Consider the following 12,771-nt stretch of genomic DNA (forward strand, 5'->3'; position numbering starts at 1 on the left):
GAGAACTGATATAGCAAGGGCTTGAATCAATGCACAAAGGCATCTCTCCAATTTGGTAAAGGCTGTGTCTTTTTCCCAGGGTGGAAATGTCAAACGCTGGATGACATAAGTTCAAGTCGAGAGCAGGGAAGTTTAAAGGAGGTTTACGAGGCAAGTTTTTTACACAGAGAGTGGTAGGTGCTTTGAACGTGCTGCCAGGGGTGGTGGGGGAAGCAGGCACAACAGTGGCATTTAAGAGGCATTTAGACAGACACATGAACATGCAGGGAACAGAGGGATCATTTGAGGGCAGGTGGACTTAGTTTAATTTGGCATCAAGGTTGGCGCAGATGTTGAGGGCCGATTCCCGTGCTGTACTGTTGTATGTTCTGTGTTCCATGTAAGGTCTTTGAACAGCACAGCACATTGGGGCAAGCCTTAACTAGAGGGGTGAAGGGAGCCCAGCCTTACCCATTCCATTACCATAAACTTTGAGGCAACCATCTCTTTCATGCAGGCTCACGTCAGAAGTTTTCTCACTGTTCAGTCCCAGCATATGCCCTCAACTCTGGCGATGACTTGGGGGTCCTAATGGCATCCAACTGACCCCACTCCCTGAACTGTGTCAGTCCATCCATTTGTAATAACCCCCAATCTCAGGTCTATCACTATACCCTCCATCCCAACCCTTGAGTCTACTGGATTTTGCCAATATTATTCCCCTAGCCCTTAGCCCCAACCCCATGTTCACCTCCCTAGCCACCAAACCTGTCCCTAACTCACTAATCCTCTTATCAACTCCTAATTTTACACTTTAAACTCTCCCAATTCACCAATCCTTTCGTGAACCCTCCTCCTCCAAATCTTACTGAGCCCTTCCAATCCTCTCCTTCACCCCATTATCCTCCCAGTATTGGACCATTCCTCTCACCAACCTAAATCTCCTGATTCAACTCAATATATCACTCAGCTCCGTTTGTCACTCAACAATTCAGAAACAGCTTCTTCCCCTCAACTATTAGATTTCTAAATGGTCCATGACCCATGAACACCACCTGGTTATTCTCTATTTTTGCACTATTAATTTATTTTTGTAATTGAGAGTAATTTTCTGTCTCTACACTGTAGCACTGCAAAATAACAAATTTCAAGTCATATCTACCAAGTCCATAGCTCCCTGAAAGTGGCTACACAGTTTGATAGGGTGGTAAAGAAGGTGTATGGCATGTTTGTCTTTATTAGTCGAGGCACTGAGTTCAAGAGTCGGGAAGTTATGTTGCAGCTTTATAAAACTCTGGTTAGGCCACATTTGGAGTATTGTATTCAACTCTGGTCGCCCCATTATAGGAAGGATGTGGAGGCTTTGGAGAGGGTGCAGAAGAGGTTTACCAGGATGTTGCCTGGATTAGAAGGCATGAGCTACAAGGAGAGGTTGGACAAACTTGGGTTGCTTTCTCTGGAGCGGCGAAGGCTGAGGGGAGACCTGATGGAGGTTAAAACGATTATGAGAGGCATAGATAGAGTAGACAGCCAGTATCTTTTCCCCAGGGTCGAAATGTCTAATACAAGAGGGCATGTATTTAAGGTGAGAGGAGATAAGTTCAAAGGAGATCTGCGGGGCAAGTTTTTTACACAGAGAGTGGTGGGTGCCTGGAATGCGCTGCCTGGGGTGGTGGTGGGGGCAAATACGACAGGGGCGTTTGAAAGGCTCTTAGATAGACACATGAATGTGAGGGAAATGGAGGGATATGGACATTGTGTTGGCAGAAGGAATTAATTTAGTTTGACATTTGATTACTAATTTAATTAGTTCAGCACAACATTGTGGGCCAAAGGGCCTGTTCCTGTGCTGTACTGTTCTACGTTCTATGTCAGTGATAATAAATCTGATTCTGATTATCATTTTGCTGCTCCCTGCGTTTCTTCTTACGCTCAATGCTCGCACTTAACTCCCACAACTCACTGAACCTCTCTGTCACCTTCAGTCTTCTCCAGTCCTCCCACTGATCAGTTGATCCTCTCACAAACCCCCTTCTAACACCTCAGTCTCCGTTGCCCTTCAATAAACTGTCCAATCCCCTGTCACCAAACCTTTATCTGTCCAAGAAACCCCCAATTCTCTCAGTAACTGCAGTTCTTTTCCTGACCCACCGATCTTCTCAGTATCCCCATCATCCCCTCGGTGATTCCCACCAGCTTTCATTCTCTAACTGACTCACCAATCCTCACCCATTCATCTCCCTAACCCTTTGTGTCCAATGCACTCACTAACTCCCCAGTCATTGCCCTATTCCCTCTCTCAAACCCTCTCATCTTACCCTCCCCACACACTCCAAAGTCTCCCTACCTTCCTCCAATAACTCAGCAGGTGGAGCAGGAAGACAAGTGGTCTTTCTTTGCAAAGAAATTGTCAGACTTGTTACAACACACATACAAATGCTTGTGCCTTGCTAACCGTGGAATTTCACTGCATTAGATTCATCAATTCATTGAGATACACGGCATGGAAACAGACCCTTTGGCCCAGCTCACTTGAACTAGTCCCATTTGCCTGAATTTGGCCCATTTCCCTTTAAATCTTTCCTATCAATGAAGCTGTCCAAATGAATCTTAAATGCTGTAAGTGTACCTGCCTCTACTACTTCCTCTGTCAAGTGGAGGTTATTGTCATCTGCACAAGTACGGTGAGGTACAGTATAACGAAAAACTTGCTTGCAGCAGCATCACAGGCACGTAGGTACAGATAACAACACAGAATATAAGTTATACGTAAAATTATACCATACAGTGAAAAATTAGACTGTGCAAAAGCAAGAACTTCATGCAAAAAAAGCAAAGACACAATTGAAGACAAGTCCATGGTAGTGCAAGAGGTGGTCTGTAGTGGCTTAGCAGCTTCAAGTTCCTGGGCGTCAACTTCTCACAGGATCTATTCTGGACCCAACACATTGATGCAATCATGAAGAAGACATGCCAGCATCTCTATTTCAGTAGGAGTTTGAGGAGATTTGGTACATCACCAAAGACTCTTGCAAATTTCTACAGATGTACGCCAGAGAGCATTCTGACTGGTTGCATCACCGTCTGGTATGGATGCTCCAATGTGCAGGATCGAAAGAAGCTGCAGAGGGTTGTAGACTTAGCCAGCTCCATCACGGGCACAACACTCCCCACCATCAAGGACATCTTCAAGGGGTAGTGCCTAAAGAAGGCAGCATCCATCATTAAGGACCCTCACCTCCGGGACATGCCCTTTTCACGTTACTACCATCAGGGAGGAGGTACAGGAGCCTGAAGACCCACATTCAACATTTCAGGAACAGCTTCTTCCTCTCCACTATCAGACTTCTGAACGGTCCATGAACCCATGATGACTACCTCGATATTCCTCTTTCCACTATTTATTTATTTTTGTAACTTATAGTAATTTTTATGTCTTGCACTGTACTGCTGCCGCTAAACAACAAATTTCACGACATACGCCGGTGATCAGCAACCTGATTCTGATTCTGATTCTGATAGTGTTCTGTTGCTGACGAACAGTCAGGGTTGTGCAGGTCGGTTGCAGGAAAGTAGCTGTTCCATATAACCACCACCATACTCTGTTATCCTTCCTAATTACTAGGACACACAGAACATAGAACATTACAGCACAGTGCAGGCCCTTCGGCCGACATTTTATCCATCTACACAGGTCCATCTCCATCTCAGAACTCCGCAATCTCTCACTATTTAGATATTATGCTGCTCTTTTTCCTGTCAAGATGGACAGAGAGTAAAACAGAATTTACTTCTTATAAAGTCTGGAATTTTTGTCAAACAGAAACAGAAAAGATTGGAAATACCCAGCAAGTCAGACAGAGTTAATCTTTCAGGCTGATAATATTTCAGCAGAATTCTCCTTCTCACCTTCCTCCAGACTCCTGTGGAGGTGGAGGAATAATTATTGACCTTGAGGCAATAATCGTTGGGGCTTTTTTAATATGGTGCCAAAGAGTATGGGGAATTGGAATTGGTATTGGTTTATTATTGTCACTTGTACTGTCTTACATACTGTTCATACAGATCGATTCATTACACAGTGGATTCAGGTAGTACAGGGTAAAGCCAATGTAAGATGTAAGATATCTTTATTAGCCACATGTACATCGAAACACACAGTGAAATCCATCTTTTTGCGTAGAATGTTCTGGGGGGCAGCCCGCAAGTGTCACCATGCTTCCAGCACCAACATAGCATGGCCACAACTTCCTAACTCGTCTGTCTTTGGAATGTGGGAGGAAACCGGAGCACCCGGAGGAAACCCATGCAGACACGGGGAGAACGTACAAACTCCTTACAGACAGCGGCTGGAATTGAACCCGGGTCGCTGATGCTGTAACAGCGTTACGCTAACTGCTACACTACCGAACGATACAGAATACAGAGAAAAGTGTCCCAGCTACAGAAAAAAGTGCAGAGCAGGTAGACAATAAGGTGCAAGGTCATAATAGGGTAGATTGTGAGGTCAAGAGTCCATCTTATCATATTATGGAACCGTTCAATAGTCTTATAACAGCAGGATAGAAGCTGGAGACACAGATCAGCACTGGTGTAAGTGAAATATGGAAGAGAGTAAAGGCACTTGTGTTGCTGTGTCTTAGTACCAGGTAGCCACGTTGGACTCTTCTATTCCTCAACACTTTTAATGCTGCTTACATGCCTGTAATGCAAGTAAGTAAGTTTTCCATTGCATCTGTGCATACATGTACATTTGACAATAAACTTCACTGGACTTTTATTTTAACAGCCTATGGTGTAATCATGAGATGCAGTTTTCTCAAAAAGTACAGAGTAACTTAATAAATCATGGGGACTTTTGGCAAATAGAGGCCTAGTAATAGTCAATATTTAAATCAGAGGTATAGCTTTTCTTCTTATCATTCCCCCTGTACAGATTGCAACATCTGATGCAATGGAAAATTATTACAATTGAGCAAGTGATACTCCAAAGAAAATGTCAGTAAAACAAAACTTCACACGGTGTTGTCTCGGTGAGTTAAGCATGTTAATTAGATCTTGTTTTTGTAATTAATGATTTATGCAGAAATGAGAGCCACAGGTTCATGGGTTCAAGTCCACTCCAGAGACTGAAGTATAAATTCCCGGCCTGCGCCCCAGTGTATTATTGAGACAACTTTGCAGTTGACGGTGTCATCTTTCAACTGAGAGGTTAACCAAGCACTGCCTGCTGTCCTGGTGGATGTAACGGATCCCCTAATCTGTTTTGAAGAGTCCTGCCTGCCTGGTGTTTTGGCCAATAATAAGCACATCTCACGCAACCCGACCATCTGACTACCAGGCTGGACTGAGCTAGAACCTAACCCTACACTCCCAGACTTTCTGCCCCAGCACTTGCATTGACCTCGGCTAGATGCGAGAGCTCATGGAACGGAAACTGCGCCTCAGGCAGAAGTTGAGGCTAAACGCAAATTCGAGGAACAGCAGCTCATATTCCTCTTGGATCGTCTACAATCCGGCAGCATGAACACTGAATTCTCCAACTTCTGCTAACTGCTCCCTCTCTTTTCTCCCTCCTCCTGATCCATCATCGGCCCTCTGTCCCTCCCTCGCCCCTCTCTACCTGTCCATCACCCACACACTCCTCCCACTGGTCCCCTTCCCCTGCTACACTCCACTGCCTTCCCCACCTTCCTCCCTTGATTCCATGCTCCTTCTTCCTCTCCCATTGGATTCTATCATCTTCAGCCGCCCATCACCTCCCAGCTTCCCACTCTCCCCACTTCCCCATCTGCCTATCACCACCCCTCACCTGGATCGTCCCATCACCTGTCAGCTCTTGCTCCAGCCCTTCCCCTCACCTCTTTATACTGACTATCTTTATTGTTGTTATTGGTATTGGTTTACTATTGTCACTTGGTACAGTGAAAAACTTGTCTTGCGTACGGTTCATGCAGGTCAATTCATTATACAGTGCAGATATATTGCGTTAGTACAGAGTGCATTGAGGTAGTACAGGTAAAAAAACAATAACAGAATACAGAGTAAAGTGTCACAGCTACAGGGAAGTGCAGTGTAGGTAGACAATAAGGAGCAAGGTCACAACAAGGTAGATTATGAGCTCAAGAGTCCATCTCAATGTATAAGGAAACCGTTCAATAGTCTTATCACAGTGGGATAGAAGCTGTCCTTGAGCCTGGTGGTATGTGCCCTCAGGCTCCTGTATCTTCTGCCTGATGGAAGAGGAGAGAAAAGGGAATGACTCAGGTGGTTGGGGTCTTTGATTATGCTGGCTGCTTCACCAAGGCAGCGAGAGGTATAGACAGAGTCCATGGAGTGGAGGCTGGTTTCTGTGATGTCCTGAGCTGTGTTCATAGCTTTCTGCAGTTTCTTGCGGTGCCGGGCAGAGCAGTTGCCATACCAAGCTGTGATGCATCCAGATAGGATGCTTTCTACGGTGCATCGATAAAAGTTGGTGAGTGTCAAAGGGGACATGCCAATTTTTTTTAGCCTCCTGAGGAAGTAGAGGCACTGGTGAATTTTCTTAGCTGTAGCGTCTATGTGGTTGGACCAGGACAGGCTATTAGTGATGTAAGACACCAATCTATCTCCCCTCTATCTTTCAATCCAGATGAAGGGTCTCAACCCAAAACGTTGACTGTACATTTCCCTCCATAGATGCTGCCTGACCTGCAGAGTTCTTCCAGTGTTTTGTGTGTTGCTACAAAGCTAAAGCCAGTGTATTACTGAGGCCCCTCCCCCAGGATGTTGACAGCCTTTTACAGGCTGGGGGCAGGGCTTTGCCTCTTGCCAAGGGGTGCAAGGCTCCAGAGACACGAGAGACTGCAGATGTTGGAATCTGAAGCAACTCACATAATGCTGGAGGAACTCAGCAGGTCAGGCAGAATCTGTGGAGGGAAACGGACAGTCGACGTTTCGAGTGGAGACTCTTCTTCTGGACAGCAAGGCTTACAGTTTCACACAATACACAAATAGTTGGGTTGCAGTGTGTATTTGCAAATGTACAGCACCTTTCACAACTCATGTCCTACCATCTACAAAATGCACCATAATTACTCACCTGATCATCAACACCTCCCACACCTCTACCACCAAGGAGAACAAGGGTAGCAGCATCATGGGAGCACTACCGCCTGCAGGTTCCCCTCCACAACATCCCAGCTTGGAAATATATCCTTCCACTACCATCCCTGAGTCTAAATCCAGGAAGTTCCTACCTATCACAAGAAGGACAGCAAGACGGCACCTCATCGTCACCTTCTCAGGGGCAATTAAAGATGGGCAATAAATGCTGGTGTTGCCCCATTCGCTCTTCTCACCCCTTCCATTGGGCAGAAGATACAAAAGCTTGAGAACACGTACCACCGGGCTCAAGGACAGCTTCCATCCAACTGTTATAAGACTCTTGAATGGACCTCTTGTACGTTAAAGATGAACTCTTGATCTTACAATCTACCTCATCATGGCCCTTGCACCTTATTGTCTACCTACACTGCACTTTCTCTGTAACTGTAACACGAAATCCCACATTCTGTTACTGCTTTTCCCTTTGTAATACCTCAAAGTACTTATGTTTTGAAATGATCTGTATGGATGGCTTGCAAAGCTAAGTTTTTCACTGTATCTCAGTACGTGTTGACAAATAATAAACCAGTATCAACACCAAAACCAACTCTGAAAAAGTTTTTTAATAAAGCTGCCATGTGATTAGTTTTGGCTGTAAAATGTTGACTGCAGCTTTAAGACTGTTCAGTCCAATGTCATGTGACTGATTGCTGTTTGGGATGTTGGGACCTGCCTTTCCAGGCCTTTGGAACAAGTAAGCTCCCTGTGCTGAGCTCTTGGAGAATTCCTCACCCATAAGTTACACAGACATGCAACAAAAGGTAATGCTTTTTTTTCCACTATTCATTGGCAGATTATGACACCAGAAATGTCATCTTATCAGCAAATAGTTCAGTTTCTATTTAACATCACCCTCCAAAGGTGAGGTGTATAAGATCGCAGATAGGGTGAATGCACACGGTCTTTTTACCAGGAAAGGGGAACTAAAAATGGGAGGGCACAGGTTTAGGGTTAGAGGGGAAAGATTTAAAAGGGACCGGAGGGGCAACTTCTTTACATGGGGGTGGTGCGTATATGGAACAAGCTGCCAGAAGAAGTGGTTGAGGCAGGTACAAATAACAACTTTTAAAAGACATTTGGGAAAGTAATTGGATAAGAACAGCTTAGATGGATATGGGACAAATGGGATTAGATAGGTGGGCACCATGGTTGATAGGGACAAGTTGGGCCAAAGGGTCTGTTTCCGTGCTGTGTTACTCTATGACTCTAACCCTTCTTATAAGGTACCATCCACTGAGTATACACAGGCAGAATCAGCATAGATTCTGTGAGGCTTGAATCTGTGTTGCTTTGAGGCAGCTTCTTGAGAACTCTGGCCTGCAGAGCAGCTAACCTGAAGTATTAATGTGGACCTGAAAGCAGTAATTTTAAACTTTCTAACATGTTCTGATACAAACTGTGGTGTTCAATTGTGTGTGACAGACTGCATCTGCCATTGGCCTATATGTTCCTTATTTCCTGCAAACTGCTACATTCATAAAGCCTGTTTTAACAGCATAATGCCTGGCTTACCTTAAAATGGAATGACACACTGTGCCTACATGATTAGAATGATGTTCCTCTGTGTCAAAGCTTTTTTCCTTGCCGCTGGGAAAAATTATGCTTTCCTTTTCAACTTTTGACTGTTGATGTTTATGTAACATAATACTCTGCAAAATACATCACCAAGTATCTTTAAATCTAATTATGGAGGCAAAGTAAGATCCCATGGGTGAAAGGCCAGCTCAAGGTGTGGTGTTCCCTCATAGTCTCTGCCATCTTACTGCTGTAACATTACTTGAAGTAAAGTCAAATCGGATTTTCTGTTGGGTTCCTGGCCATTTGGTTGTCTTTCCCCTTTCGGTGGAGTAGATTGAGCGGAAAATGATTCCTGATAAACCAGGTGAGATTCTTCTGCTCCTTCAGGGAATGGTGTGGGATTTAGAACATAGAACAGTACAGCACTGGACAGTCGCTTCGGCCCACGATGTTGTGCTGATCTTGATGCCAATTTATACTAAATGTCCTCCTCCTGTGTATTTCCCTCCATTTCCTTCATAATCATGTGTCTATCTAAAAGCCTCTAAAGCTCCACCAAACTGTCTGCTTACATGACTACCCCTGGTAACTCATTCCAGGCACCTATCCCTCTCTGTAAAAACAAAAGACCTGCCACTCACATTGCCTTTAAGCATCCCCCCTCTAACCTTAAAAGCATGTCCTCCGGTGTTTGACATTTCGACCCTGGTGAAAAGTTTCTGACTGTGTACCCTATCTACGTCTCTCATAATTTTAAAAACCTTTATCAGGTCTCCACTCAGCCTCTGATGCTCCAGGGAGAATAACCCAAGTTCGTCCAACCTTCTCTTATAGCTCATGCCCTCTAATCCAGGCAGCATCCTGGTAAACCTCTTCTGCACCCTCTCCGCAGCCTCCGCACCCTTCCTATAATGGGGCAATCAGATCTGCACACAATACTCTAAGTGCTGTCTGACTAAAGTTTTATATAGCTGCAGCATGACTTCCTTACTGTTATACTCAACACCCCTACCGATGAAGGCAAGCATTCCATATGCCTTCTTTACCACCTTGTCCACTTGCGTAGCCACTTTCAGTGAACTATGGATCTGAACCCCAAGATCCAGGTCCATACCTCAATGCTAACAAGGGGTCTACAATTAACTGTATACATTCTCCTTCTATTTGACCTCCCAAAGTGCAACACCTCACACTTGCCTGGATTAAACTCCATCTGCCACTTCTCTGCCCATATCTGTAACTGATCCATATCTTGCTGTATTCTTTGATAATCCTTTACACTGTATATTTATTGGATAGTCTGTTGGAACAGTGGTCCAGGCAGATTCAATGTCTCCAAGAAATGTGGCCTCACTAACTACACAACAATAATGCATTATTTAAGTCTATTGGAAGGCTCCAGGTCTGTGAATAAATTGCAAAGTTATACATCAGGAAGCAAGCTGTTTGGCCCACCAGTCTACACTGCTCGTCCAAATAATCCTACACTAATTTCACTTTAATCTTCCCAAATTCCCATCAATTCGATCAAGACTGTACCACTCACTAATACACCAGGGACAATTTATAGCAGTCAACATTGGGATGCGGGAGGAAGTCCATATGGTCACAGGGAGAACGTGCAAACTCCAAAGGGACAACACCAGGGGTGAGGATTGAACCTGAGTCACTGGAGCTGTGGGTCAGCAGTGCCATCTATGCCATTGTATAACACCATACCTACAAATGGAAGGGCAGCTGATGTTTATGCGAACAGCATTTATATGGTGCAAGACACTGTACCGAAGGGTTGTCAGCTGATGTACAGAGGGATCTTTGATGTACAGAGGAACCTTGGTATTGGTTTATTACCGTCACTTGTACCAAGGTACAGTGAAAAACTTGTCTTGCATACTGATCGTACAGGTCAATTCATTACACAGTGCAGTTACACTGAGTTAGTACAGAGTGCATTGAGGTAGTACAGGGTAAAAACAATAACAGTACAGAGTAAAGTGTCACAGCTACAGAGAAAGTGCTGTGCAATAAGGTGCAAGGTCACAACAAGATAGATCGTGAGGTCAGAGTCCATCTCATCTTATAAAGGAACCGTTCAATAGTCTTATCACAGTGGGGTAGAAGCTGTCCTTGAGCCTGGTGGTACGTGCCCTCAGGCTCCTGTATCTTCTACCTGATGGAAGAGGAGAGAGAAGAGAATGACCCAGGTGGGTGGGGTCTTTGATTATGCTGGCTGTTTCACCAAGGCAGCGAGAAGTAAAGACAGAGTCCAAGGAGGGGAGGCTGGTTTCCATGATGCACTGGGCTGCGTCCATAACTCCCTGCAGTTTCTTGTGGTCCTGGGCAGAGCAGTTGCCATACCAAGCCGTGATATATCCAGATAGGATGCTTTCTATGGTGCATCTGTAAAAGTTGGTGAGAGTCAAAGAGGACAAACCAAATTTCTTTAGCCTCCTGAGGAAGTAGAGGCACTGGTGAGCTTTCTTGGCCGTGGCTTCTACGTGATTTGACCAGGACAGGCTGTTAGTGATGTTCAATCCCAGGAACTTGAAGCTCTCAACCCTCTCGACCTTGGCACCATTAATGTAGACAGGTGCATGTACACCACCCCCTTTCCTGAAGTCAATGACCAGCTCTTTTGTTTTGTTGACATTGAGGGAAAGGTTGTTGTCATGACACCATGCCGCTAAGCTCTCTATCTCCTTCCTGTACTCCGACTCATCGCTGTCTGAGATACGGCCTACAACCGTGGTATCATCTGCAAACTTGTAGATGGAATTAGAGCAGAATTGGGCCACACACTTGGGGTCCAAGTCCATAGCTCCTTGAAAGTGGCTGCACAAGTTAATAAGCATATGGCACGCTTGCCTTTATTAGTTCAATTGAGTTCAAGACTTAGGAAGTTATGTTGCAGCTTTATAAAACTCTGGTTAGGCTGCATATGGAGTATTACATTCAATTCTGGTCACCCCATCGTAGGAAGCATGTGGAGGCTTTGGACAGGGTGCAGAAGAGGTTTACCAGGATGCTGCCTGGATTAGAGGGCAAATGCTACAAGGAAAGGTTAGACAAACTTGGGTTGTTTTCTCTGGAGCATCGGAGGCTGAGGGGAGACCTGATAGAAATTTATAAACTTATGAGAGGTATAGATAGGGTGGACAGCTGGTATCTTTTTCCTAGGATTGAAGTGTCTAATACTCGAGGGCATGCATTTAAAGTGAGAGGGGTAAAGTGTAAAGAAGATGTGTTGGGTAAGTTTGTTACACAGAGAACAGTGGGTGCCTGGAATGTGCTGCCAGGGCTGGTGGTGGAGGCAGATACGATAGAGGCATTTAACAGACCCTTAGAAAGGCATGTGAATGTGCAGAGAATAGAGGAATATGCACCATGTGCAGGCAGAAGGGATTGGTTTATTCAGCACAACATCGTGGGCTGAGGGGCCTGTTCCTGTGCTGTACTGTTCTATGTTCTATGAAGCTTGATCTTGAGAGACAAGAGCAGGTGGTAGGACAGGTGACTATGAGGTCGTTTTTTTAAGGAGTGTCTGAAAATTGTGAAGAGAGGTAGAGAAATGGAGAGGGTTAGGAGATAATTCCAAAGCTCCGGGTCTTGGCCGTTAAACAAACAGGAATGATGGAAATCAAGGATTAGTACATCTTGTGAAGACATGGATGTATTCATGAAGAAGAGTGGTCACTTTATTCTAACATACAAGATCCTAAGAGGCCTTGACAGGGGATGTTGAATTTTTTTCACTGTTGGGAGAGTCACAAACAAGGGGACATGATTTCAAGATAGGAGACTGGTCTTTTAAAACTGAGGTGTGTAGAAATTTCTTCTCTCAGCTCACAGTGAATCTCTGGAATTCTCTCCCTCTGATAGTGGTGGAGGTCAGATCATTAGACATCCCTAAAGTGGAGATACATAAACATTTGAAAGTTCGAGGACTTTGAGGGTTATGGGGAACTGGAGTTGAGACTGGCATAGATCAGCCATGATCACATTGAATGGCAGGGCAGGATTGAGGGGCCGAGTGGCCTACTCCTGCTTCTATTTTCTTGTGTTCTTGTGTTTCTGAAACCCAATCTCATTAAATAGCTTCCTTGCATAATTTATTTTTGAAGCTGCTGT

At 44.7% G+C, this 12,771-nt stretch overlaps 1 protein-coding gene across 1 annotated transcript in view; it reads left to right on the forward strand.

Annotated features, from left to right (window-relative positions):
• Positions 1 to 7,834: 7,834 nt before the first annotated feature.
• mbnl1 (muscleblind-like splicing regulator 1) overlaps positions 7,835 to 12,771 on the forward strand; it is a 414,821-nt gene continuing 409,884 nt past the window's right edge. Inside the window, exon 1 of the mRNA XM_052018920.1 lies at positions 7,835 to 7,886. The gene's annotated coding sequence lies outside the window, so the exon portion shown is untranslated. The remainder of the gene's footprint in view (positions 7,887 to 12,771) is intronic.

This window comes from Pristis pectinata, chromosome 6, assembly GCF_009764475.1.
Source record: "Pristis pectinata isolate sPriPec2 chromosome 6, sPriPec2.1.pri, whole genome shotgun sequence".
Lineage (NCBI taxonomy): Eukaryota > Metazoa > Chordata > Chondrichthyes > Rhinopristiformes > Pristidae > Pristis > Pristis pectinata.